The sequence below is a fragment of the Scatophagus argus genome, chromosome 16 (genome assembly GCF_020382885.2).
Source record: "Scatophagus argus isolate fScaArg1 chromosome 16, fScaArg1.pri, whole genome shotgun sequence".
NCBI classification, from domain to species: Eukaryota; Metazoa; Chordata; class Actinopteri; family Scatophagidae; genus Scatophagus; species Scatophagus argus.
The window spans coordinates 19,514,153-19,540,906 of NC_058508.1; the positions used below are offsets into that span (position 1 = coordinate 19,514,153).

The window sequence follows — 26,754 nt, forward strand, 5'->3', positions numbered from 1 at the left end:
GGGCTTATCAGGATTGGAAAACTCTCTGAGGTAGATTTGGAAGAGACATTCATTCTCTGCCAGCTACAGTAGAAAATGCCTCTCCTCTGGGACACGTGTATTTTCAACTCGATATATTTCTCAGTCCGACACATCCATCACGTGGGGCTCTTGCAGGGATCAAACTCTCCTACACTGGGTAGATTGGGTTTGTGCTTTACAAAGGGGGAGAAAAAAAAAAACACCAAAAAACTAAATATGCAATTTTGAGTTCAAAGTTTGTGTCTAAACCGTTTCTTTCTGATCAGTGACAGACTCGGTGCACCTATTAAACATCAAAACACTACCGGCGTAAGATCTCAGCAATCAGAGGAACATCGTGCATCTTCAACCTCAGTCCATGTGCATGTTACCATAGAAACAGTTTAGATGTTTTCTAATTACATACGACTGCAATGCAGACACACAACAACACAAATCAGCAAAGGAAAGGCCGAACAGCATTGTTTCGAGAAGTTTTCATATTTCAACACGTGAGCTGAGAACAACAGCACATCCGTGTGGAAACCATAACTGAAACATACAGCTGTTCTTCACCAAACAGCTTCATGAGGTTAAGCACCTCTTCATCAGCACCGCGGCACAAGTTAGAAACATGTTTAGTTTCCCTGATGTTATTTATTTTCTTCATAAAACTGTCACAACATTTTTTATAGAAAGACGTGAAAAGTGAAAGTTGTTCTGGTATAATCTATGGCTTGTACTTATCTTCTCTTTTTCAGGTCAACTTTGAATTCGTGTTTCTGCCGTCTTGAGTGGCAGAAGTTGGATGTCACATCCACTCATGCCGCACCTTCAGTGATCTCTCTCAGCTTCGTCGCTCGCTTGCTAACAAGTTTTCACGGTCTCCCGATCACATCAGCTGGTGTTAAGGTGTTACGGCTGATTTAGATTGGTGGCAGGTGTGTCCTGTGCGGTCGGCCTGCTGAAGCTGGTAGTTTGGAAATTAAAGTGACAGTGAATATGCTAGAGATCGGCATCACAGCAGGTTGATGGAAGAAGTACTTGGATCCTTTACTATCTTTTAGTGAAGGCAGCAATGCCACAGCAGAGAAAGGAAGTGATGCTTTCAACATTTAGTAAAAGTACAGAAGTATTAGCATCAATATATACTATATGTAGTACCAAAAGGTAAAGTGCTCATCATGCAGAGACGCCTGCTTACACCATTTCTGGACTTAAAATAATGCATTAGAATTTAATTGCTAATTACATTTGGTATTAATCTGCAAAGTAACCAATTACTGTACTAAGGTACTTTCCAATACCAACCCCGAGGTACAAGCACCCCTAACTGTTTTGGACTCGGCAAGTCTTAGTCCAGGGTTTAGTGAAATCCTACAGCCAAAAAGAGAGGTTTAAATAACATGCAGTTAATTGCAGCAGCGAAAACACGGTAATGTTGGCTTCATGAAAAACACACATGGCCATATACGCACACACACATACACACACAATTTCTTGCGAGCCCAGTCCAGGTCTATTAGGCAGGCATCAGGCATTCGCAGTGGGCCAGGTCTGGCTGGGCTCCCAGGTTAGAGGACGTCTCCTCCTGGCCCTCTCTTACCATCTGCTCTGTCCAGAAGGCCTGCACCACTGGGGGGAGGAGTGAGGGAGCTTGCCCATCATATACAGTGCACAGGAGAGGAGGGGGTTGGAGGGTGGTGTGCTGGGGCTGACGGAGGAGCAGAAAGGGCTGGAGGTGTCCAAAGGGCTGGGCGAGAGGGGTGGAGGAGGTTGGTTGGCGGGATAAGGAGCGGTGGAGGGGGGGTAGGCGCGATGGGGCAGGGCAGGGCTCTGGTGCTCTGGGGGGAGTTACAGGGTCGTCTGTTACCTGTCCACCTCTGACCAAAGCCATCTGCTGCAGGGAGAGGGAGAGGAGGCGACGGGGCAGGGAGCAGACACTTGGGGAAAAAAATGGTGAAAAAATGGAAAAAAAAGGTGCTGATGTGAGATCTAACTTTGTGTTCCGCATTTTGGATTTAATTAGTATTTAATACTGTGCTCAGACATGTCGGTTTTTCTAACAAGGCAGGGTAATTGAGAAAGAGAAAGGTAATTGAGAACCGGGGGGAAATAATATTAATGATGGATTGGGTGGGTGAAGGAATGAGGGAGGGAAAGAGGAAGAAATAATTTTTTCTGCATGGATATGAGACTTTAATTGGACACTGTGCTTTCGACTGCGTGGATGCAGGGGCTGCTGCTGACGCAGGGAGTTTTGGAAAAATTGGGTTTGAAACAAGAGGGAAATTTCCTCGCTGAAATGAGAGATGGAGCGATAAGGCAGGACAAAGAAACAGGTCAGGCACTCCATCTGAACATTACTTTCTCCCCTCTGCCAAATCCCATTCCAAATGAAATGCGCCACAGAGTTGGCAATAGAAATTTATCACAGCACTGCATATGGGCTTCTGATCTCTCATCCACTGGCATTATAATTGACACTTTGAGAAAATGCAACGAGGATGCCCAAGGATATAGAGGATGTATATCCCTGCTCGACTGTCTCAGCCATGTCCTCCTTTTGTCCTGCTCAGCTGTGGCTCCCTCCAAGCCAAACACAAAGAAACGGACTGAAAGGACTGGTGAAGGTGAGCCTAAGATACCGAGCAGGTGAGGCGGCGCTGGGACTAAAGGATGCACAGAGCTTAACAGTGGATTTACACAGAGGGCAAGCCGCCCATCAAACGCTGGCTGAGCTGAAATTTTAGAAACACTTTAGCAGAGACTGAGGTCACCATTTCCTCACCAAACGGGGCCCATTTTGTTTGGTTCTTACTGGTGGCTCACCATTTCTAGGATTTCTGTCCACAAACCGATGAACAATATGATAGACCACACTCAGCATGAAGACATATTAAAGAAACTTGTGCTCCAAATCAACAATTTAGTGTCAAAAGAAAAAAAACCCAAAGTGATATCATCCAGTGAAGATCTTAAAAACAAACACAGCATGACTGCATGATGCCTAATAACTTCATAACTGCAGAGGCGATCTAAATTACTTTCATCTCCACCAGTAATTCAAAATGCAAGCACACAATTATTGTATACAATTTATCACATCAGGGCTGCAGACATCATCAAAATTTGTCGAGGTGCTGGAAGCTGTTGGGGGCGTGCGCTACACCTCCAGCCCTGACGGAGTGGAGAATGACAGGACTTTCACTCACCGAGTGTATCACCGCAGGCACCGGTTTCTCCGCAAAATGAACGGATATTGATGATGCGGTTTGAACGAAGCCCGCAGAGTTGCCCATCACATCATTTATCACGTTAGGACAAAGACAGCTGAGGACAGAACTCTAAGAATAGATGAATAAACATACTTCTTCACAGTAATGCTAAACAAACAAATCAAAGCTCATTTACTCAGTGAAACACTGCCAGCCAGTCACATCAGGAAGTTAAAATGCTGATGAATTTCTGCTTTAAGTGGCTCCAAACTAAGTTAATGTGACTTGTTTGTCACAGAAAATTGCTTCAGAAGATGCTTCTTCTCAGAGTTCCACAGAGGCCTATGGATGGGCTCCAGCTGCTTGGTGTTTCAGGCCTCTCAGTGTAAGAGAACAGAATGGAGTCCAAACATTTTGAGCTTTTTCTTCTGAAAATAACAACAACAATAACAATGTCTATACCTTGCATACTGGCATTCATTATTTCTTTTTGTCAGTTACAATACAAAAATGAGATTTTGTCGTTTGTATAAATTACACATAACCGGACAAACTGATTCCTACAATTCCCACAACCCAACAGTGTTTTTGCCCTCTTTTTTCCAAGCACAAATTATAAGTTTCAAGCCAAAGCCAAAACACCCCTGATGACATCAGTAGGACATGTTTTCAGGTTTAAAAACTCTCTCCATAGTCTAGACAAATAAACAGAATTTCGGCGTAGTATTGGTGCACTGTGCCTTTAATTTGAAGGTCATATAGACAAACAGTAGCTTGATGACATCAATTGTCAAATCCTGCTTCATAGATGCTAAATAATCAAACAAGTGCTTGCAGCCCTGAGAACACATAAAGTTAATTCAGGGTCAAAGAGAACTGGATGCTGTGATTACCAGTTTAGTGATAACAAATGTAATAAATAAAAACCAAATATATAAATAAAACAAAAATAATTGTGAAAGAGTTTTGTAAACAGTGCGAGTTGCCCGTTCAGATCATTGTACTGATATAATCATTGTTTTTCGGGCTGCTTTCCCAAAGTTGAGTCAACTTCCTGATAGATGGAGCTGACAGATGAGGGGCCACCGGCCTCCCAGTCGGTGGGCAGTGGCGATGCCAGACATGGCTGGTGATATCCGATTTTTAGCATGTCTCCCCTGCCGTGCCACAATTAGCAGTCATTAGCAGCTCTGGGGAACGGCTGAGGGTGGGTGGGTGAGGGGATGGGGAGTATGAGGAAGAGAGGGGGCAGACTCCAGCAGTATGGCAAAAGCTAACAGTGCTAATCAGGTGTGCTTCTCCATCCCTTGACTCTACTCATCCACGCCTCCACAGCAAACACAGACCCTTTGATGTGTGTATGTGGCCGTGAGCACAGAGCAGCAGGCAGCACCACCACAAAATAACCAGGGACGCACAGCGCGCGCACACACACACACACACACACACGCCGTCTGTCATGTAAGGACTGAAACCGATGAGATGGAGTACTTAACACAGTCTAGAAATCCCAGAGGATCAATACTTAGCCCGAGTTATTACTCAGTGTATTACATTTATATTGGCACCACAGCTCTGAAAAGCTACCCGTGATGAACCACGTGAAATTGATGTCAAAGGTGACTCAGCGAGAAAGGCACATAAAGGATAATGTGGAAACAAAACCAAACAGGAGTGGAATCCCAACAGCAGGTTAGCATCATAAGTACTCTGAAGCACACCTAGACGGCCATTCTCGCAGATAAAGACTAGCTTGAATGGCCTTATACAGCCAGCGAGCCTCTGAAAAATGACAGTGATGCATGGAGGGAAGCCACAGAAGAGGAACGACTTGTCTTCCCTCACCCCCCGTGGCAGGAGACTGACAGCCTGTCCTCTGCCATGGCCTTCCCCGGCTCGCTGAGCGGCGGGACGGCACCATCTCATCTCTCCTGCTGTGATTTGTACGTTCGATCACAGAGGCGGCCACTTTTACAGCTGCTGTATTGTCAGGGCTAAGTGGGATGTGGCATGTGGAGCCACTGCAGTGTGTATTCCTATGTGTGTGTGTGTGTGTGTGTGTAGCCATCTATGAAAGGAAGACATTAATTTGCTGTATCATTTCATGCTGGGACAGTGACCCCCACCCTCCACACACACACACACACACACACACACATTTGTGCTCTAAAGCTATAGCTCTATAGCTGGCCTGTCCGCCATAATAAACAGCTCACGTTGGAGAACTGAATTTAAACCAGGGCCATGTCGCATATTTCTGTACATGAGAAGAGGGGGCCTCGGAGACAAACACATCAATAAAGATGACACCGTTTAAGAGGCAGACAACCTTTACAAAAGAGCGCCGGGTTTAATGGGCTGGCCGCGTGGCTCATAAACCACAACAGCATCCAACCGAGAAGCCCGCTTTAGTCAAGGCTGCTGCAAAGAAACGTTAGCGCTGTGCATGCAGAGTCGAGGTCTTTTCACGTGAGTCAGCCAGTCACTCAAGAAATCACCCAATCCAGACGCAAGGAACGTCGAGCGATCAGCCAGGTAGCCGCAAGCACAGCTGATAACCACAACCACAACCGGAGTGCAGGAGCAGCACACTCTTTATTTTAGGTTTCAGCACAGCGACAACACAGCATGTGGTCTGCGGGTGAGAAATTAGAAGGAAACTGAACACAAAGTCAAACACTGCACTTGGATTCAAGAACCATCTGAACCACCTGCAACATCATGCATCGGTCACGCTGAGCGTTATACGGAAATATTTCGGAAACATTTGGTGTTTTGTCTTTCTTATGTGTGTGTCAAGTTATTTACTGTCATGTGTGCAATAGTTCGAATTATTGAGTCATTGGCCTTTAAATTCTTAGTTCTGTCCAACAGTGCTCATACAAATATAGTTAATAGAGAAAAATCCTGCAAATAAATAATAATATAAGAAACTGTGTCACTGAGTAGTGCAGAAGGAATAAAATATAATAAAAATATATAAATATAGTACTGTGGTAGACAGATGTATATGGTAAAACATTTGACCAATAATACCAATAGTACTTCAACACAGCGTCTTTCCATTAAGACATTGTTGCTTTATCATGTCTTCATGTTGTCCTGCATGCAGTCCAACTGCCAAAAGGTGCAGACGCAGACACCAGTTTTACTAAAACGACAAATAATAAAGCCAGCAACTCAGAAAATAATATTATTATTATAAACCACAGCATCGTGTAGCGGGTTGTAACTTACAACTTTAACACCAGCTTCATCAATCATTTACAGTCAGTAATTCAAGGTTAACTGCTATAACCAAATGAGCAGGAAGCCTTGATGAGACGACTTCCTCGGTTACCTCGGCCGAGGTCAGCCGACTCTCAGCTTTTTATGAACCATTTCTCCAGATGCTGAAAACAAGCTCTGCACAGGAATGTTACAAATGAGTGATCAGTGTGTAAACTGTAATAATGTAACAGGAAAGAGTGGCAGGGCAAGAGGCGCGAAGCCACTGGAATATCTACAAGTGCATCACATCATTTACATGTAAATATATGCAGATGCATGCAAAACCAGACGCTGACCTCAACTCGCCAGACACGAGAGCAGTAAATATCCAAATTTCGAAGTTTTAACCATCTTCTGTTTTGCCAGCTGCCAAAAACACTCAACATTTTTTCTCATTAATATGCAAATGTGGGGAATCAGATTTGGGTGTTGGATTGAATTAATCCCTGCCACCCCTCCTGCTTGTGCTGTAATCACAAATTACAGACAGGCGTCTGACGGTAGTCTAAAGCCTTGAATCCTGTCAGAGGGTCTTTTACCTCGGGGGAGAAATCCCAATCAAGCCAACTGGTCAGACACAAAGATACGGCAGCAGCATAGTAATGTGGCGTATCCGCTGTCAGTTTCAAAGGGATATTAATTCTCCCCTTTTCTTCTTTCCTTATCGCGTTGTTCTTGTAGCGTCACAGTGGAGCAGCTACAGCGGGGCCGTGCCGTGGCCGGCTTCCTGACATGTTAATCAGCGGGCAGTTTGTTCACATTTAATATGGGGGGTGTTTAAAGAGATAAAATGCCTCTCTGAGCAATTCCTCAAGATTTAGAGTTAATGAGGAGGGCGCATGTGAGAAAAACCGAGATCAGAGGGATGCCACAGCTTTTCATCTTCTTTTAAATTGAACCTATATCGTAATGACGGTGTTTGTGCAACTCTGGTACTTTTGGCAGTAACTAGGATTCTCACACATTATTATTTTTTTTTAAATAAGTACTAAATTACCATCACTGGAAGTTTCATTATTAATGTTTATGTGACCAGGTGAACTAATTCGTTTTGGTCTATACTTCCTGTTCAAGGTTGATGTGAACTCAAGCATGGATGTGTGGACATGCAGGTCAAGTTTCCTCACATATTCTCACTAAATTAAAGATTAAAAAGTTAAAGTGACACAAGAAAATTTTAGTAGTTCTTTTGAAGCACCTGGACGAGCAACAGTTCTGTATGAAGCTGTTTGCTAAAGACCCAAAGTCATTCAACACCAGTCCATCGGAGCAACAGAAGCCGGATTTTAATGGTGCGGCTCCAGGTTCATGTTACCCAGAGACAACTTACCAATCTAATGGCACGTTGTAGAAAATTCTGTCAAGTCACCCGTTTCCAGGCAGCTTGTCAGCACGACGCCCTGTCCGGGCAAATGGCCGGGAAAACTACCTCAAGAACGAATATGCAAAAAAACGAGGTAATGAAAACCTTAGAGAAGCTGGAGTGCATCTCCATCACCGCAGACATTTAGTCTGTCCACAGCCACAGCTGAAAAGCACGCCTTTGACACAGTTCAAAGCAGCCATTTAGTTTTTATAGCTGTAATATTATACTATAATTATTAAATCTTTGCCTCTGTATGTATGTGTGCACATTTCTGGCTATAAACCTGCTTGTGTGCGCAGTACCGAAGCTTGTGTGAATCCTAATTTAATTGAACACGTGAGTGCCGCCTCAGCAGCCTCTCTCAGACCCAGATGGCCGCATTATGAAATAATATAATGACATGAACGTTCACCTGTAAGACGACCGTCAGGTAAGCTGGTGAGGGCAGACTGCTGAGATATTCACAGGCCGAGTCACGCCGAGCAGCGAATGTGCGACGTCCCCGCGTGAACAGCGTCAGTACTTCCACCTGTGAGAGAGGAGAGGTAACGTGAGAACACAACGGGCTTCATTCACATGACAAAGAGGGACAGACAATGGGCGTAGCAGCATTATTTCAACTCCCCTCTGACAGTACCCTAATTTAATGAGGCACACTGTGAGCACTCGAGCGAGTCTCTGTCTCACTTTGTCTGGAGCAAGGTCAATCTGCAAACACAAGGGCACGCAGACGAAACAACAGCAGCAAAACAAAGCCAGGCCTTGTAAAGACAGAAAACAACAACAACAACAACAACAAAAAAAACGGAAAAGTCAGCTTACAAACCACCAACAGCGCAAACAAGAAAGGCCATGCTGGCAGCCCAGAATATCCCGATAATTAAACTGTAACAGCAGACATGCTGTAAACAATGTTTGCTGTGCAGAGAGAGGTAATAGCCTTTTACTGATGAGGGGACTCGGCCAGATTATTAAATGGCGCCGCTCACCTCCCCTGATGTGCTAAAGTGTGACACTGCAAACACTGCTACCATCGTCACGGCGACAACAACAACAACGATGCCTTCCAAACAAACACACACACACACACACACACACACTTAGAGAGACTGTAACTCCAGCCTCTTGGCTTCACCATGTCCTTCCTCCCTCCATCTGTCTGTCACCACAGACACGCACGCCATTCCAGGCAGCAGTCGCCTGGCAACATGGCTCAGCCTCTGAACATATTTCCCAGTTCGGGTAAGATATACACTTTCAGCTAGTGTTATTTCATTAGAACAGAGCATGTGGGTTTGTGTTTCTGCATCTCCGTCTCCAGCCACCTGCTTTTATTGGAGCCTGCCCCCGGAGTGTTTGCTGGGGGAATATTAAAAAGATGACTGCCGTTGAACGGGATATTATAACATAATTAGCAGGGGTTCCGGGCTGGCACACTGCATGAAAACAGATGGCCTGCTAATTCTATTAGCAGGGCAGAAACGACCGCATGGCTTTTAACACTGGTGGAGCACTGTGACCTTCAAGCCCCTGGAAGTGGCCGCGTGCACAGACCCCCAAACTATTACAAGGTACTTTACTGACCCCAGATGCTTCCTATTAGACCTTCTGTGAATTGGTAGGACATGGAGTGAGGAAAGCTCACCGTCAAAGACCCCACGTGATTCACTTTTCATGTTTTGCTCTCAAATACACGGCTTTAAGATAACAATGTTTCACAGAAAGTGTAGTTCAGCTGAAAAGGTTATTTCTTGAATACATTTGAGAGTAACTACTTCAGAGTAGTTAGAACAGTCACAATCACCGACCCCGACTGAATGACAATCGGCCTTTATAGCAGCAGACGTTTTGCCTCGTCATAGCAGGAGAAACACAGGTGTTTTAATGATAACACAAAAGATCTTTTCCGTTGTCTGTCTACTATCAGGGTCATGGTGAGCCTGCATGCACAATACCAGGAAACTGAAAGAGCTAACTGGAACTCAGCCATGATTGATTTTGCTATTTGCACCCTTTTGCTCCTCCTGCTGTGACATGTCAAAATGTTTTCTGTGTGAAAAGCTGCTGTAACTCAAATAAGTTTTTCGTGGAGGCTCCCACCTCACCTTTTCTCACTGAAGACATGTTGACTTATCATAGCCAGCAAAACATAACGTTAATCACGTGTCTGCTCCACGACTGCCCTGCCGCCATAAATAATGATTACATATATATATATATATAAATAATATGACTAATTTAGACCTGTGTTTCATGACTCAGTCATAGCAGGAAGTGGCTAAGTGAAGTTTAATTCACTCACCCTCAGGAAGCAGGTGGCTCAAGAGGTTTGATGTACTTGCAGGCCGCGCGGTGGCAACTGTTGATTGTGGCTGTGGTCAAGCCAAAGTCAATAGGAGGAGGAAGCCACTGGGGTCAGCACTGGCAAGAAAAAAGATTGGCTACTTGACATATTGAATTTACTTCACTCCAGTCCATTGAATGTGCACTTAGTCTTGAAATGAACTGATTTTTGTTATGGTGATAAACTCTGGTGTGGCCGAACCCTTGAGGATCGAACCAGAACAAAAGCTGGATGTGTTGTTGGTAGGATGTGATTCATATCTGAGTGATGGACTTGTTGATGGAACCACAACAACACCAGAAGGATTCAGGATCCGAGCACAAGTGTGCCGATCTGCCTCCATTACTGGAATCCACACGTAGTTTTATGAGGTGTACATGTTAATTAAAAGCACTTCTGACTAAATCTGCATAATAATTTCTATAAAAGGGAAGCTGTAACCACATGGGTTCATCCATTTAGCATTAAAACAGGCAGCAGAATTAAACATAATGCCACTGTCGTCTCTCATTCTTAATACATTTCATCATCTCTCTCTGTTCAGTTTACTGTAATATCCCCTTTTGGGCCACAGCTCTGAAAAACACTGCAGCTCTGAATGTTATCAGAGCATAAAGGGTAACATATTACATTCTGAAATATTAAAAATATCATCTTTTATGTTTTCTTTTCAAAAACACATTGAAGACCACGCTCATGTTTATGGATTTTAATTAGGGCTGCCTGTATTTTTGAGAAGAGCGAGCCTGGTCGAAGCGGGTCTCTTGATGCCGACAGCACCGAGTCGGGATCGTTTTATAGGAGCTGTGGGTCTGAAGCAGCAGCTTCGCTGACCACGTCCAGACCTCGTCTCTGCTCCGCATACTGAGCGAAGCCTCAGCCTCTGACTGTCATTCTCACACCCACTCACTTTTCTTCCTTACCTCAGCCCTGATGTTCTCCCTCCCAGGTTTCAATACGCCCCCCTTCATTTCTTAGAAGATTCCATTTACCTTCTCTATATATTTCACTGACACATTTCCCAGCCTTTTGCGCTCTCTTTCACCCCCACCCCCTTCATCCCTTTGCTGTCCCCCCTCCCTCTAAAGCAATCATCCTTCTTCCTTTCTCTCTATATTTACATGACACCGAGGTTCTCTCCGAGGCAGCTGTGGACGGCAATAGGAAGGCTTTTTTACAAAACGGTTCAGGTTTAATATCTTCCCCTTGCTTTTCATCACTGCCCAAGAGCTTCATAGAAGAACTAACAGTCCTCTCGTAATCGCATTGTCCTTCTGTAAATATCATGGGCCCAGTCTCATCTTTATTTTATTACCACCTCTATCACTAAGGACCCCCAGTGTGGACCAATATCATTTAGGCTTGAGGGCCAGCAGACACCAGACTCATATCGTCCACCCCTGCCCGGTACAAAATACTGCATATGAAACACAAAGGACTTTTCGGAGTGGCATGAAATCCAAAGGGATGTTTGACTTCATAATTAGTGCAGTATTAAAGAACTAAATCTGAGCACTGGATAAACCAGAATAAGTATATCTGATATGATGATCACAGAAAAGAAAACTGAAAAATAAAAATGAAATTTAAGGATTTGGTAAAGATTGTGATCGCACCTCGCAGGTTGAACGGTTAAAAAGATTTTGCATTCGCAGTGGAGGAATCTGTCAAAGCACTCACAGAAGAAGGAACTTTTGCTCAGACTTCTGCTGAGAGAACAAAGAACTGCAGAAAGGCAAACAATGGCCAGGCTGTTTAATCTCTCCATGGCTGAACACACAATTTATTGGATGAATTGACTGGATGGACCAGGTGGCTGTGGCTCAGCAGGTAGAGCGAGCCATCCATTCACTGAAGGGTTGACAATTCGATTCGTATTCCTGTGCAAAGACAGCGAACCACAATCACTCAAACGGTTGGGTCAGCGCCTCGCCAGGCAGCTTGTCACAATCGTTGTGTGAATTGGCAAATGAGAAGCACTTTGACTGACCTAAATGCAGCCACAAATGCCTCAAAATTTATTTGCACTTGGACACTTGGACAGATAAATCTGGCAGGCTAATTTAACTTCATTTCTCAGCTGCAAAGAGTCCCACTCAGTATGCATCTTGATCACAGTTCGTCCAAAAACAACAACAAAAAAAGATTGTGTTCATGTGTTTAAAAAATTACTATCAGCCAATGTTGTTGTGTTGGGTGAGAACAGGACCCAAAAGCATGATGCAGAAGCAGAACTCACTCAGTATCTTTAGTGGAACAGCAGGAGATCAGCACAGGGGAAGGAAGTCAGCGCAGGCCGAAGGTAACGCAAAGGTGAAGCCCAAGACACAGACAGGAGTCCCAGAAACCAGGAAGTCAGAAAGGAACTGGCAACAAACACAAGGAGGGCACAGGTTGTTTACACAGGAGGAGGTAACGAGGCACAGGTGAAACTCATCAGAGAGGAGGCAATCACAAAGCTGTGAAAACATACAAACGCAGGAAGTGTAAAGCAAAAACAAGACAACAGGTGATGACGCAGCACTAAAACAGGAAACACATCAGTATCAGCCTCCAGTGCACATAAATATCCAAATATTTCAGTGATCACAGTGCTGTAATTCAGTGGTAGCTTTTGAGGATGGAAACATTAAAAACATTACATTACATTACAAAACAATTGCATTGCAAAAAACAACTTCAGTATTTATAAATAATAAACTGTCCACAAAGGCACATATCAGACTGTCAACATTAAAGGACAGTTTCACAGTGACCTTCAGGCCGTGAGCCGTGAGCAGCAGGAATGTCCCCCCTCAGGTGGATGGAGTCGACACACCGGTGGGTGAAGACAAAGCTGAGGATCAGGCCAGGAGGGAGGAAGGGACATGTTGTTGAAATCTGTGAGCGAGTAGACGACTCACCCACATGCTGTAGGTCGTAGCAAACGAGCTGGAAGTGGAAACGAAAAATCTAAATATAAAGCAACCAGACCTGAAGGATCTTCATTCATGGCATTCAAAAGCAAAGTCGCCAACAGTTACGTCAGAGCTGCCTATGATTACAGCGCACGTGTACATTCCTTCTCATCAGCAGGCCTAAATATTCAGATGCAGCAATTCAACAGTAAGTGACCCTTGTGCATAAAAAGCAGCACATGCAGTGCAGTTTTCCTTCACACTCTGCCTGAACTTCCTCGGAGGCTGAGCAGATGTTTGGTCCCACCGAGATCTGAGATGCATCCTTTCCTCAGCGTAAAGGGGGTGAAAAAGGAGGAGGGAATAGCTGGAACAAAGCAGAGAATCCCCATCACACTCCAGTCCATCAACAGCCGCCTCTCCTGTACAACCTCAAACACGGTGTGAACAAAAGTATTTACTTATGAAAAGGCGGACGCGCGTCACATGTGCAGTCACGGAAAGTGCCTCTGAAGTTCGCCTTGTGAAGCTCGTCATTATAATCAAGCAGCACAGACTCTCCCTACTGTTTCTGCTTTATAGCGTGCGTCATGTCGTCAGCTGTTTATTAACGGATTCCCACCGGAGCAGCAAATGCAACTCACAACTTCACTGATTGCTGCAGCACAGGAGTGATTTAACCTACTTACTGTGTGGCCACTTGGTGAAAGCTTTCAGACTGCTGTTTCTGGAGGAAAGTCCTCGTTTTATGTGCACAGGCGATTATGTGTGCTGTGTTTGGAGGAAGTGGTGAGTTCGCATGGCTAAACGGACATACGCACACACACAAAAGGAAGGAACTTTTTTTAATGATGCAAAAATTAAAAGTCATAAGAAGTTATGTTCTACAGCTTTAATCTATGGTGAAATATTACTTCAAACTCCAGACAGACTGCAATAACACACTCTAAATTAGCAGCAATGGAGCTTTGCTACACACTGCACACAGCGTCGTGCTCGCAGTCATTAGCTGGAGCGACAGCACAATGATAATTATTACTCCCATCACTGCACACGCACCTTTGTGCAGCTACTGTAACTCATTTAGTTACTCATTCACTCTGGATTTCATCAGAACGTGGCTCATTAATACAACACACATCACCTCTTGTCACTTTTCTCTGGATCAACGTGAACAAACAGCAACACACGTTTGGTTTTGTTCGTCAACCTTCTGTTTAGTTGTTTTACTTTTTACGTGTTACATGATTTCAGTCTCCTCCACCACCACAGTGATCTCCATCCATCCATCCATCCATTTTCTGTCTATCTCTCAGGGTCATGTGGGAGCTGGAGACAGACACTCACACTCACACCTACGGGCAATGTAGAGCAGCCAATTAACCTATTGTGGGAGGAAGCCGGAGAACCCGGAGAAAAGGGAGAACATGCAAACTCCACATAGAAGGGCCCAGACCGGGATTTGAACCTGGAACCCTCTTGCTATGAGGTGACAGTGCAAACCACTGCACCACCGACCAAATCCCTTACTTATGCTGGTATTATATAAGGGGAAACCACAGGGCAAGTGGCATCATTTGCCTAAGCAAAGTTTTTATGTACAGCATTTTCGGTTCATGCATAAATCACACCAGAACAGTTTTTTGCAATGAGGCCCCCAGCAGGACAGAAACATCTGAATTCAAATAAGGAAGAACTTGCAGGAGCTGCAGCTGCTTTTCTGTCATATTCGCCTGCTTCTATAGAAAAGATTTTCTGACTGCTGTTTGTTTATTGCAAAACACTGAAATGTTGTTTTTCTTAAGAGGTTTATTATCAGTGTGTTTAGACTACATAAGTCGGCCATAAAAGGAAAACGCATGCATTAATCTTAATTTTTGTATAAAACCATCAGAAACCGCCCACGCTGTGCCACTCCCGAGCAGCAGGCCTGGTTGTTTTTGTCATTTAATTATTCTAATTTTCTCTAAATCATGTTCCTGAGATGAAAAATGAAATATCAGCTTTAAGGCCAGACTTTCTCAGCGCATGTGGTTACATGAGGAGATCGACAATCAGAAATAAATCAGTGACTGCTCTAATGCTAAGATATAAAACACAACGTTCACAGAATGAGTCAGGGAGAGTGATTGGCCCACCACAGCATACATATTTGTATTTCCCCAACACAGAAACTCCTGGACCTCAGGAGCATCAAAGAAAGAGAGAGCGAATGAGCGAATGAGCGAACAGAGGAAGACGAACTTGCAAAGTTACAAGTCAAGATAATTCTCAAGTGCAGTGTGGGGAAATTCACAGATTGAAGAAGAATAAGTGAGAGAGGCAAAAAAATCCTTTGCATTTTAATGAAAACGTTGAATTGAACATAAATAAAGAAAAGAATACAGCATCACATAAACAAAAGAAGCGAGCAAAAAGGCTTTGGCTTTGGGGGTTTTGATGGAATTCTTAATCAGACGGGAGTGTGTGTGTCTGCGCGTGTGTGTGTGTGACTGTTACACACCCGCGATGAGGAAGACTGACACACGAACTCACCTCACTCGGGTGTGAGGAGAATGTGCAATGAGTTCGGCTTCAGCCCACCTGAGCGATCGGGGACTTCGATGGAGGCCGAGCAGCCGTTTGAAGAATTCATGAGGTCCTGAAAAGAAACGTCTCACAAGCAGCGACTGCTTCACAGAGTCAGCTGGACAGAGATATTTTCCAGCTAATGAAGGGTAATAACCAGAGTGATGGAGCAACATTCCTCACAGTGACCTTTCAGGTGCCAACGGGCCTGTTTGTGAGGCTGCGTGTGCGTTGGGGGGAACAGCTTGCCCGATAAAAGCGGATGGAGCAAAGCTTCTTGAAGGACGAGTGACCTCATACATCATGCTGCCATTCCTCTGCACAGCAGTGAAGTGAGGGATTTTCTCTCCCACTCCCTCCTCTCCCCGCATTCACGTACTCGCACGCGTATTTGTACATCTACTAGTCTAACTAAAGCTTAAAGCTGCAGTAATCGTAATATTTATCATGTATGGGAAAAGGGAGGCTAGCAGCTACAGAAAATGATCACCCAACTCTACAGTAAACATTTCAGTGTCCTGCAGCTCAGTGTTTTGGCTTTACTCTCGCTTCTCTGTTTCCAGTTGCAGCAGGGATTTGTTCTGGTTCCTTATTAACTTTACATTTATGTTGAGAGAACCAAAGGACTTTGAAACTGATGTATAAAGTGTGCATATTTGTGCATAAGAAATCAGCAGAATGCTGGACATAAAATGCCTGACACTCAAAATCTCATGAGGGAGGACCCCAAGACTCCCCCAGACGTGACCTGCGTCCCTGGGCATGGGGAAACTGGCAAGTCCCTGATTCCACAACAAAAGTGGGTTTGAGGTTTGTGTTTTCTAACATTTTTCCATGTAAAATCTCCATTTCCAGAAGTGTGTGAGGCCGGAACTGCAATCACATCGCTCTCAAAACAGTTCACATACCCCATCCCGTGGGAGGTACGTCACACAGATGCTCCCTCTGCCAGTTTGCTGTGTCATTAACACTAAACCGCTCGTACAAGAAGGGAGGTGTTTGCAGCATATGACAACTCACAAACACAGACAAGTTTACTGCTGGCAGAGCGAAATATTTGACAAAGTAAGAGCAAACTGCCTCATTTGGTCTCTGCTGTAGGATCATATCAGTATACAAAAGCACAATGAAATGGCTTTGACATTGCTTGCAGCTGACAGAAAAAATCACACCTCTCACGATCCTCACGCTGAGCTCCGGGATCTCCTGTGAATGATAATGACATTTTCCTGAGAGCTGACTGGTCAGTAGGCGGCGCTTTGATAAGTTTTGATCTCTTATCCCGGACATAACCTGCTCCGAGGTACGTTAGGTGTGCGGCTTAAGTTGCCATGGAGATATACGAACTACCTTCATAAGCCTGAAAATTCATGCAGGGTTAACCCTGAAGTTACCTCAAAGCCACAAGTCCTGGTTTGGGGTGCAGGCCTCTGGTCTAATGTCCACGTTAATCCCCGTAAAGACAGAAGTAAGAAGATGCACACGCATTCCCACATACGTCCCAAAACCTCTGAAGATTAAGCTATTGTTTCCATGACGCTGCCGACCCAGAGCCTGCACTGCACCCCTGAGCATCGATCAGCAGACAAACAACACACAGGACCAGGCAATTAAATAGGCAAGTGGACACACACACACACACACACTTGCAAACTGAATCCGCTCCCTCTTTCTCTCTCTCTCTGTTGAAGCTCTGTGTGATATTAGTGTGCAGTGCAGCTATCTGTCAGGAATCTGGAGATGTAGCAGGAAGCTCAGCAGTACCTCATCTAAGCAAAAACTTGCTGATTAGTGCCAGAATTATCCTATTAACAGAAATGATTTCACAAGCTTCAGCATACAAATGAGTCACTCACAAAAGTTACATCTGATACAAGTGCGAAACTTATTAAATCATTTAATTGTGAGATTAAAGCAGGCTAATTTCACAAACCAGCACTAATCAAAAATGACAAGAGGACGGCCTCGAGGCCTGAGCGTGGATTGCAGACTTTATTTATATATTTTTAATAAGATCAACTGAAGGGTGTCAGTGAGGAAACGAGAAGAATCAAACAGCTGAAATTGCAGCGAGGAAGATATTGGAAGGACGCAGCATATAATGAAATGTTTCTGAGGAATAAGGAAAGGAAAGGAGAGCGGACATAAAAGAAAGTGTGTGCACACGTGCCTTTCGCTTGGCCACGTCGGGTCAGAGCTAAGCACCGAGATGATCAGAATAAAGGCGTAATTGCTGCTTGGTGAAACAGACACACATGCTCAAAACAACGTGAGACCCAGACATGATAACGGCAGAAGTAGCGGTCTGTGATTAATCAGTGACAGCTAACCACTAATTACAACCCCCAATCAATTACCTCAACGCTCATTATCTAGTCAACACACCACCTGGAGAGCACTAATGCGCTTTACTTGCTGCGGGCAGAATCAGCATATACACTCGTCTTTTGAAAGCACCGAATGGACAGTGTGGATCCAAGAAAGAAGCCTGGGTGTAGTTTCTGTGTGCAATTCTTTGGAAGGAAAAAAAATCAAGAGAAAAATCCCCTATATGTATTAACCTATTGTGTCTTTGTAAAGGAAGGCGAATATGCAAACGTGTGTGTGGTAAGGGGGAAAATCTCTGCTGTGGCCCGGAGCCTCCAGCCTTCGCTTTACATCCCGAGCGAGACTAAAGATTAAAGCTCTTCTCCCAGCAGCTCTCTGACGGAGCACAACCCAATTACACCTCGGCGGACCTACACCACAAACCGACGGGGAAAGAAAGACAGACTGGGAGAAAAGAGAAAGAGGGAGACAAAAGGGGGTGAAGCCGGGGGGTGGGGGGCGACTATGGACGGAGGAATGACGTCGGAGGAGAGATTGGCTTGGGTGGGGTGAGAGAGTGAGAAAAGAGCAGAGTTGGAGGGATGAGTGCAGTGCAAAGGAAGGTGTTAAGAACAGCAAGCGAGGAGGGCAATTGGATTGAGAATATCAGAGGTGAGAGGAAAGCAATGTCAGACATCTCCTCAGGGCATTAAATCATGTATTCAGTTAAAAGGTGCGACTCCAAATGGCGGAAGGAGTTAACGGTTTGAAACTTAAGAAAACTCTCACGCTACGTGATGTCAGAAAGCCGACGGTCTGCTTTGTGTGAAACATCACAACCTGAATTGGCTGCGTCACTTTAAATCACAAAGACAAAAGAGCTTAATCCAGTTTTTAGTCACGTGATGTCTAGTGATGGCACTGGCTGAAATATCTCAACAACTAGTGGATGCATTGCCATGGAAATACATGCACACACTGTGTGTGTTAATTAAGTGTTGATTAGCAGATCTTATCATGTCAACACTGACAAAGTTGGTTTACATGGTAAAAGCTAACACTGGGAGCATATTTGCACGTCCACATTAGCATTAGCTCAAAGTATTGTTGTGCATAAGCACAAACTGACAGAGATGCTAATATGCCTGCAGACTCTCAGTCTGATGAGGAGACATTTTGCATTTCAGTCCAAACCAGATATGCACTACTTTGTACTGCGACTCCTGTTACGTTCTTCATCTGCTGAAACGAGTATCAGAAGAAATTATGTCCCTTTTTTGTGCATGAGTGTCATCCAATTAAAATGTGTCACCCTGATGAAGCTGACTGAAGTTGATTCATTCAGGTTTATTTAAAAAAATAAATAAAAATTGTTCTTTAAAAAGTTTTATTTACACATTTGATCCAAAACAAATGTGGCAACTTCTAAAGCCATAAATTTCAGGCTTAGATTAACAACTTCCAGTAAATTCCAATTCAGTTAAGCCCCGCCCACTCCTAATTAACAAAATCAGGATATTGATTAATTAGTTGTTTGAACACAGATAATGGTGCACTTGCTCATTTCCAGCATATTTCTCCTTCAGGCATAATTGGTCAAACATAAACCAACTGTTCCAAGGCTCCAAGGATGCTGCCAGAAGACAAAGATTTACGTGAGGTAATCAGGAGTTTGTCTGGAACGGAAATATTTCTTGCTCTTATGGCTGCCTCGCTGTTACTTCTTCTCCTCATGGCTACAGCTGAATAAAACAAATTCATTTTGTTCTCACTGGCTGTCAAAAATAAAAAGGGAAAATAATGACGAACTTAAGAAGAAGCCAACATGACAGGTTTGAGGAAAGCAGTTAAAGTGCTAAAACTGATCCAACGTGCCGTCAACAAAACAACCCCTGACTGTAGATAAGGTAGATTTTGTGGCCAAACCCGACGCCAGCATTTCAGTATAGTCACATAGGCTGACGAGTCAAGTGTAATTTTTCAGAGAAACCCAGTCTTGTAGAGTTTAACATGCCTCCTCTGCTAAAACACTAACGGGAATCCTCGGCAACAAATGACAGAAACGTCGTCTTCACTTCCTACGAGCCTCCCAAAGTGTTCAGAGTAATTACACAGTTGGTGTTTGTACCTATCAAAGAGCTTGATGCAACAAACCCAAACAGGCAGAGAAGCAGGAGAGATGAAACGGGGGGGAGATAAAAGGTGTGTGTTTGCTGTCTCCCTCAGCTTTACTTTCTTGTGGTAGCAGACACTCTTTACAGAGTGAGCTGAGTTTATCAGGTCTGCTGCGGGTGACTGATGATGTGGGCTTTTGGAAGCCGATACCAATTCATCCCAAAAGTTGCAAGCTTGCTTCCTTGTGAATTTTGTTCTTGGCAGGATGGAACATCACCTGGACGGACATTTAGACTCCAGGACCAGGACTGCAGGTGGGTTTTTTTCAGTCAGCACTGACTTCTTCAGCTTTCTGACGAAGATGTTTTTATACACAACAATTTGTCCCAACTAAAGTTTGCGTCACATATCCATGACACAACATTATTAGTGGAAATTGTAGGCGATGAGTAGACAATTTTCTGTCATGCCCATAAGCTCTTGGTATGTCACACCCAGCAGCACCTTCAAATAAAGCAGATCTCTAATCTGATCTGATCAGCTGCTGCCTGCTGTGGCTCAAACTGCAGTGGATGTGCACAGTAGAAAACCAAAACTGAAAGACACAAAACTGCTGAGTGGATGATAACTCTCTTACACTAGTCGTCAACATCGTAGACTATCAGGTAGCCAAACCGGAGTGAAGGATGAATTAAAACCTGATGATTGCACTTGACGAAAAACATGTTGAGACATTTCACTCTTGATCACAAATCTCACAAATGATGGTGTTAAGAGAAAAAGTCAGGGGATGACAGCATTCATCCACTGGGGGCCGTGGACATTTGTACCAAATTTCATGGCAAACCGTCTAATAATAATAGAGATATTTCAGTGTGGACCAAAGTAAAGGGACGACTGACAAACAGACAAAATGACATTGCAGTCCCCTGAGCCACGGCGCCAGCAGTTATTAATTAGTGCAGCGTAATTTATGAATTTTTATGAGTTGGCTCGCTACCAGCATGTGGAGCAGTTGACTTTCAAATTTTGGTGTTGACATACGAGTGGACTCAATGGGACCAGTGCAGAGTTCATTCAAAGGGAACCGGGACCTGTGATCGGTTCTCGAGTTTGAAAGCTGCTTTCAACAAAAACACCCTGAGTCTCTCCGCTGAATCCAAGTATGGTATTATTTTTTATATTGAACGCTTTCTGTCTTTTTTTGCTTTTGAATTGAATCAAACTGCAGCACTGGAATCAGTTTAAGACCTTAAAGCAGACAGTCAGTGCTGTATCGATCATTTAGGAGCAGCAGGATAACAGTTCATATTAGCATATGAGCCTGAGCATAAATGAAGACCTCCCCCCTCCAACTCTGTCCCAGTGGCAGCCGAGCTAAAAGGCTAAACACATAAGGCTCGGCTGTGGGGGTCGTCGAGCCGTGACCTTTCGGCCCATTTGCTTTGGGACTGCAGGAGTGCAGCCTCAGCTAAGCCGTCCCTCCAAACTCCGGAGGGCGAATTTTAATCAGCGCCGTGCCGATGGCCGAGGCAGTGCATCATGCTTAACGAGGCTAAGAGAGGGCCCTCATTTAGTCAAGCACAGGTAACAAATGGACCACAGTGCTCATAAGACAACCCTGTTTTGGCTTTTCCGGCGATGCCCTTCAGTGTGTCCCTCCTCTTTCTCTCTTTCTGCCTCACAGTATTTCATTTCTAAGCTTTACACTCTGTTTGTTTGTTTTTTTTCTCTCTTTCTCTATTTCACTTGTACTTTGTTGTTTTAACTCCTCAAACACCAGTTTTATTTCGTTTGCTGCACAGCAATTTCAGCTTCTGCCACTGCAATCCTTTATCTGGACGAAGACCCTATCAGTTGGCTCTGTTAGCATCCAGTTTATTTGGTACACTTTTACAGTCTAATCCAATGTGATGTCCAGCATCAATCTGCGAGTTTGTGCTTTGGTTTTAGGTGGATCACTTTGGTCCAGGCTGATATTTTTCAATAACTACTGGAATTCACACTTTGAGTTGTGTTGTGTGTGTTCAGTGTTAACACTCTGAACTAAGATGGTGAGCAGGATGTTATTAAATATCAGCATGTTGACATTGTTGCTGGGAGGATGTTAGCATGCTGACGCTGTGCTAAAGTACAACCTGCTAGTAAGGAAGTTGGCTCTCAGTTGGTCTAAACTGTAAACCAAAATGCACCTCAGGGACAGTGAGGCTCCACTTTACAGAGGACAGGAAGAGCTTTGTGGAAGGGGATATTTTGATATTTTCAGTCAAATACAGGGTTAAACTGATTTTAAAATGGCTGATCATAAACAGATCCCAATAAACCAATGACGCTTTCGAATACAATAACAAAACAATTTTAAATTTTCTTGCGGCTTCACTTCCACCCTCATCCTCCCACCTTTATTTACTGTACTTCTTTCTCTCTCTCTCCTGATGAGTTCAACTCCATTACTCCTCGGCTCCACAGGTCTTATTACAGCCAGGCCAGTAGGGAACATTCTAATAAACAGATGAAGATGACACTCTTACAACCTGTGCATACACGCACACACAAACACACACACACACAACCTTGAGAAAGATTACGCCAGGGACACGTACAAAATAAAAACCTTTCACTTGATTATTTCAGGCACAATAAATCACAGTGCTAAGACACACACTCAGCCTCACAGCAAGAAAAATAGTGATACAATGACATCCACCATGTGAGCACACACACACACACACACACACACACACAAAGCCACATGCGGCTATAGATAACAGCAGGCCTTGTTAAGGAAAAATATGGACGTACTGGCACTCATGCACATTCAAACACGCACTCAAATAATGAAGCACATACACCCATGCACCTCTGTTGCACTGTGCACAATAAGTCTTGCTTCATTAAAGCCAAATCTCATCCACTATCAGTTTACAACCACAGAAGTCATTTGAACCGCCAGGGAAATACAATTCCATTCCGTTTCGGGGTTATCTTAATATATGAGCTTGTCTCTGCCACATTGGTCTGCGGTTATGAGCTGGGCAAACACCCACAGCACCGCAATATTGTACCAGCACATTCACAGGACGGATTGGTGCGCACAAAGCAATTAGCAGCTCACATATATATGCGTAATTGCGTTTGTGTGTGTGTATGACTCAACTCCCTCGTCTGGCTCTCTAATTTCTACATCCGGTGTTATTAGCAAGCAGTTCATTGTGGATTGCAGTTTGTTTGCTTGTGCACGTCCCCTAATCCTTTTGACAATCCTCTCCTAACATCCTTCAAGCAGGTACAGTACGGCAGCAGAACGACCAACCGCCGCCGCTGGATGCTCAGAGTAAATGGTTCTATGAGATTTAAGTCAGTCAGACGCAGTGGAGAAGGAGATACAAGACAAATGGAGTACAAAGAAGACAAATCTTCTCAAAGGCGTCAATGTCTGAGGTTGCTCCGGCCATCCATCCTCCATCGCTCCTTCATTCACTATCTGTCTGGCCCTATCCCACCTGTATGACACTCGATCACTCTTCATCCCTCTGTCCATTCATTACCCCTGTCACTTCATCCTTCCATTTCTCTGCCCCAAGGCCTGAGCTCCCCTCGCCTGTCACAGGCGATACCGTCTGAGTGGATTACTTGGAATATCATGAGGGATATATGGTCAAACCTCCCCTCGTAAAGGTTATAATGTGCTCTCATTAATGCTGCGTTTGGCAGCTCTGAGGGCTTCACTTGAACAGGTACGATTTTTTAAAAATGAAGCTTATCGCTTGTTGCCCAATAAGTTGTTAATACTTAATAGTTTGATGGCTTATTAGAAAAGGTAATTAATAAAGTATGATGAGTATGAGTTTCTCAATTTTCATAAGCCACAACCTGACACCCTGAAAGTTGGCCTTATTAATGTCCTGTTGCTGATCTTTCTCATCACTAATAGATAAGACATTAATTATTATCCCGGCGTGTCACAGTATCAGATTGTCAGCATGTGATAACAACAAAAAGAATGCACGAAAACAACCTTTTCACAGTATCGATAGGAAATCCTCTCCTACAGAAGCTTGTGTAACAGGAGTAGCAGCAAACTAGCCAGCTACTTAATGCATCTGTAATGCAACTTCTTTCAATTTCAGTTTTTCAATTTTCCTGCAGTTGACAACCAGTGTTACATCACGGTTTTCATCAATACCTGAACTGTGATGCTCCTATTATTTAAGCTTACAATTCATCAGTCCTTTATTTCCCTCAGAGTACGACTCAAGCTGCTGTAATCAACATTTTTACATTAAGATGAATCATACGACCACACGTTTGTGGAAATTGTGACTTGCAGTGACAAACTCGCAGATAAATACCCATCACGTTCGCGGCTCTGACGAGCTCTGCGAAGCCTTTCGGCATCTATCAGCTCATTGTTTTGGTTTTACATCACATGCTCGAGTCCGTGACAAACGGGTAACACTGACATAAAAATAGTTGAGGTTTAAATTTCAAGCCTCTAAAAAACTCCAAGAAAATCTGACCCCCCACCCGCCCAACATTGTCCACTTTGATTTCTCCTCACTGCTGCACTCCATCCTCCTCCTCCTCCTCCTCCTCTTCCTCCTGCTGGGCAGTGCAAACCAGCAGGCATCAATCTCCACCCGCCTCTTCCTCCTTTTTAGTGGTGGCGGGCTAACACAGATGCAGAGCTTGTCATAGGCTTTCACTGCGCTGACCTGCCACGCCTCGCTCTCCTTTCTCCCATAAAGTAAGGAGTGAATGATGGGGAGGCGAAGCTGAGGCACAAGTGGAAGAGCGAGGAGGAGGGAGGGAGTGACAGACTCATACAGCATGCATAACAACTGAGTACGCCTCTCCACATGCATCAGCCCATCTATCTCCCCCTGACTGTCTCATCTAAGGCCAATGGAGACACACACGCAAACACACACACATCTTTACAAAGACACAGAAGGTTGCCTGCAAGCTGCTACACAAGCTGACTATCAAAGCTGTAGAAAGAAAAAAAATCACACCCTGATGCTTCAGATTGGAGCTCATATGAAGAAGGTCAGACCAGACTCAAGTGAACAAAGCCTCTGCCTATCGCCTATCTCAGGGACGCTTTCAGGAAAAAAAGTGCATTGTGCTGACATGCATGCCACTCATAGAGCACCATATGTCTGCCATACTCGCATACACACACACACACCTTGACCTTTGCGGAGAAAGTCTCAAACTCAAAAATATTGGCAGGAGGGTTATTGGGCATTATGAAGTGTTAAATCAATTCCTGTTTTCCTTTTTCAGCTTCAGTTGTGTTTCAATTGTGAAGTTATTAATATAGACACTGAATGGTTGGTCTTGAGGATATATAGACTCAGTGGGCACTTCATTATATACACCTGTACAATTTAATCAATGCGATACGACTGTCCCTCCATGACATTTATCTTTATGAGGCTCTTAATGCTCAATTTTTGGTGACGCAGACGGAAATTTGCAAGCTCGTTTTGTGTTTTTCATTGATCTCATAGTCACTCGATGTTATTCCATATCATCGAGCCGTCCAGTTGAATGATTCCAAGAAAATGTACAAATTTAATCATTTTATGTCTTTTTGATACACATATCAGTATCGACTGAATGTACCTGAATCATCGGTTCTGCTGATATGTGCTGTCATGATGCTGCAGTATATCGTCTGCACCAGAAATAACGGCCTTCCCTCTGTTTGGTGACCGCCAGGACAATAGCAGAATATCCCCAGTGATCGCCGGCCAGGGCCGACTGTTTGATGAGGAGCGATTTTCGGGGCTCAGGGATGAGCCTCCTTAAAGCCCGCTGGGCCTCAACTTGGGTCAACACAGAGAAATCCCTGTTAAAATACAGTCCGAGAGAAAGGCCCAACTCCCGCTGAAGTGATTAAAATGTGCTTGTTTTGTCAAAGTAAGGCCACCCAGACCGAGTCAAACAGGCCTGTGAGTGTGAGCGGGAGCCGAGTCTGCATGCGACACAGCTGGATGTGAGCAGCACATGCACTCGGGACTGAGCTGTGATCACGACCGTTTTTCTGCAGATCCACGCCATCCGCCCACCTTCACCGCAGCTTCAATCCGCCAACACCCCAGCACTCGCTGAATTAATTTCACAGATGAAATCTTAGATACAATCCAAATCAAGTTTTCACTTTATTATTAACACATCTCATCTCCTGCTATCTTTCTAAATCGTTTCAAACACGCATTCATTCGAACAATACCATAAAAATAACAAATCTGGACTTTTTTTTAGTCAACAATCGCAGACCAATTCCAAATCATTTTCATCTAAAGCTGCTGGAGAAAATCATTTCAACCCCAAGATTCCTGCTTCATTGTTCAGTGTTTTCGTGTGCCTTTTTCCCTTCTGTTGTTTGCATTGTTGTTTTGATTTCGTGGGGGTTTATTCTGTAAAGCACTTTGTAACCTTGTTAAGGAAAGTGCAATACGAATAACATTTTTCTATTGTTACAGTCGTTATTTCGTTATTATTCAGCTTGAAACCAAAATGTGTTAATTGTTCACACTGATGTGGTGGGGAAGCTCAAAGAGGCTGTGCATTAGTGAGTCAGTAGCTGGAAGATGAGGCCAAACTGCTTAATGAGAAGTGATGAAGATCGAGGATGAGAAAAGACACAAACACGGCGGC

The 26,754-nt window shown here is 44.1% G+C and overlaps 1 long non-coding RNA gene across 5 annotated transcripts in view; it reads right to left on the reverse strand.

The window, feature by feature from the left end:
- Positions 1 to 12,661, reverse strand: part of LOC124073631 — a 99,305-nt gene extending 86,644 nt beyond the window's left edge. For 2 of the 5 annotated variants that reach the window (XR_006845701.1, XR_006845700.1), the window contains exons 1-3: positions 12,438 to 12,634; positions 10,157 to 10,275; positions 8,267 to 8,383 (exon numbers count right to left, since the gene is read on the reverse strand). This is a non-coding gene — a long non-coding RNA (uncharacterized LOC124073631). Of the gene's footprint in view, positions 1 to 6,258; positions 6,370 to 8,266; positions 8,384 to 10,156; positions 10,276 to 12,437 lie in introns of those variants that run through there. The other 3 variants (XR_006845698.1, XR_006845699.1, XR_006845697.1) reach the window with 3 other exon arrangements.
- Between the last annotated feature and the right edge of the window lie 14,093 nt (positions 12,662 to 26,754).